This window comes from Orycteropus afer, unplaced genomic scaffold (genome assembly GCF_000298275.1).
Source record: "Orycteropus afer afer isolate SDZICR_OR568_19922 unplaced genomic scaffold, OryAfe1.0 scaffold00176, whole genome shotgun sequence".
Lineage (NCBI taxonomy): Eukaryota > Metazoa > Chordata > Mammalia > Tubulidentata > Orycteropodidae > Orycteropus > Orycteropus afer.
In genome coordinates, this window is record NW_006921763.1 from 3,720,063 (window position 1) to 3,722,532 (window position 2,470).

Here is a 2,470-nt window from a genome sequence, read left to right on the forward strand (position 1 = left end):
GGAATGTTCCACTCATCAGTGACTCCCCTGTACTTGTCAAAATAAGACATGAAGGTGACTCTGAATGTGGGCTGCCTGCCATGTTTGCAGCCATCAGCATTTCTCAAAGCATGCAAGTCATGACCAGTGACATATATTCCAGAAAAAACATTTGTTTTAGTTTTAACATCCTTTTCAGGATAATATCATTGCTGGTTTTGCAAAACTTTCAAAAAATCTGCTGGCTGTCAGGTCTTGAGTTTCTCAAACAAGCAGACTTATCTTTAAGCCCATGTCCCGGGATTTTGTTGACAATGACTGCAAAGCTGTTGTGGTTCTTGAAGGAGCACTAAAAGAGGAAAAGGAGGAAGAATACTAAGTGGGTAGACCACACTTGTCCACTACCAATATAAACTCTCACTGCTGTTGAGTCGGATCTGACTCATAGCAAACCCTCCTTGGGTTTCCAAGACAGTGTTACTACAGAAGTTGATTGCCCAATCTTCTTTCCAAGGAGTGGCTGATGGGTTTGAACACCAGCCTTCTGGTCAGCAGTAAGATTCCTTAGGCACTATGCCACAAGAGATCCCACTACCAATATGTTGTTGTTGTTGCTGTTATGTACCGTTGAGTTGGAACCGAATCACAGCGACCCCTCCTTGGGTTTCTGAGGCAGTATCACTACTGAAGTAGATTGCCCAACCTTCCTTCTGAGGAGTGGCTTGTGGGTTTGAACCACCAGCCTTCTTGTTAGCAGTCAAGTGCCTTAGGTACTATGCTACCAGAGCTCCCCACTACCAATATAACAGGTCACTATCCTTATTGTTCCCATTTTTCTTTCTTCCAACTGCTGAGATTATCCTTTATCTCACTCTCAGTTGATGACTTCTAATTTTATTAAGAAGCAATGTGAGGAGAGGAGCTCTGGTGGTGTAGTGCCTAAGGCATTTGACTGCTAACCAGAAGACTGGTGGTTCAAACCCACCAGCCACTCCTCGGAAGAAAGGTTGAGCAATATACTTCTGTAGTGATACTGCCTCGGAAACCCAAGGAGGGACTGCTATGAGTCAGATCTGACTCAATGGCAGTGAGGTTGCTTTTTTGGCTTTGAGGAGAGCTTGTTCATCTTCCATCAGATTTTTCACCCTGCAGCACATTCATGTGTTCTGTCTTCCTTCGTTTGAATGAGTGATTTCTCCCTGCTCTTGTTTAGGGTTCAACCTTGCATTTGTGAACTATGTCCTTTCACCTGTTTGATGGTTTGCTCTTTGCTCCTGCAACTGTCATCCCTCTTTCCTACATCAACAATGTCTCTTCCTTTACTGGGTCATTCTTCAACTAGTACCCTTTCTAAACTACACAGCCATATCCAGCTATTTTTTTGTATCTATTCGAAGAGTGACTTATTTTCTGTCCTTCATCTCTGTAGAGTTTTCTCATCCCTGTTGTTGTTGTTGTTATGTGCCGTCGAGTCAGCCCTGACTCATAGCGACCCCTCCTTGGGTTTCCGAGGCAGTATCACTACGGAAGTAGGATTGCCCAACCTTCCTTCCGAGGAGTGGCTGGTGGGTTTGAACCGCCAGCCTTCTGGTTAGCAGTCAAGTGCCTTAGCCACTATGCTACCAGAGCTCCCTAAAATTGCTTGTGTCAATGACATGAGACAAAGTATATGTGAACTGCTGTATGAAAAGTGAATTTACTCTGTAAATCTTCACCCAAATCCTAAAAAAAAAAAAAGAAACATTAAAAAAATAAAATAAAAATTGCTTGTGTCTAGGTTATCTGTATCCTCCATTGACCTAATTCAACAGATAATTCCCAGTTCTCATCTTGCACAGCCTCTCAACACTATCGGACCATTAACCACCCCTTCCCTCTTCAAACATTTTTTTCTCACTTGGCTTGCAGGACTCCACTATCTCATAGTCGGCCACTTAGCTCACTGACTATTCCTTCATAGTCTCTTTTGCTGGACTCTTCTCTTTTGCCTGATTTTTTCCCTTGTAATATGGAATACTTAATTGACATGAATTTGCATGTCATCCTTATGCAGGAGCCATACTAATCTTATGTTTTATTCCAATTTAAGTATCTGTACTGCAGAAGCTAGCATTTCCCTGACTTTTAATTGTTGGTCAGACCCATGGTTCAGTCATTGGACCTCTTTTCTGTGCACGCCATGATATGAGTGGTTTCATGTAGTGATCTCTGATCCCACTCAAATATGTTGTATCTTTACCTCAGACCTTCATTTGAGCTCCAATATCCCTAACTGCTTCTTCACTGTCTCCAATTGGATATAATGTAGGCATCTCAACCTTAATAGGAACAAAATACAACTCTTGAGTTTCTTCCCAAACCTACCTGCCTCCCAGTCTCCCTTATCTTAGTTGATTGCACCACTTACCTCTTTTTCTCGGGGCCAAAACTTAGAGATATCTTGGACTCCTCTCCATTTCTGAATCTCATAGTTGGTTAGTCCATCAGCAAG

At 42.5% G+C, this 2,470-nt stretch overlaps 1 non-coding gene across 1 annotated transcript; it reads right to left on the bottom strand.

Moving 5' to 3' along the window:
- Nucleotides 1-1,987: 1,987 nt before the first annotated feature.
- LOC122150586 lies at nucleotides 1,988-2,092 on the bottom strand. The gene has a single exon (XR_006163749.1). It is a non-coding gene; the product is annotated as a U6 spliceosomal RNA (small nuclear RNA).
- Between the last annotated feature and the right edge of the window lie 378 nt (nucleotides 2,093-2,470).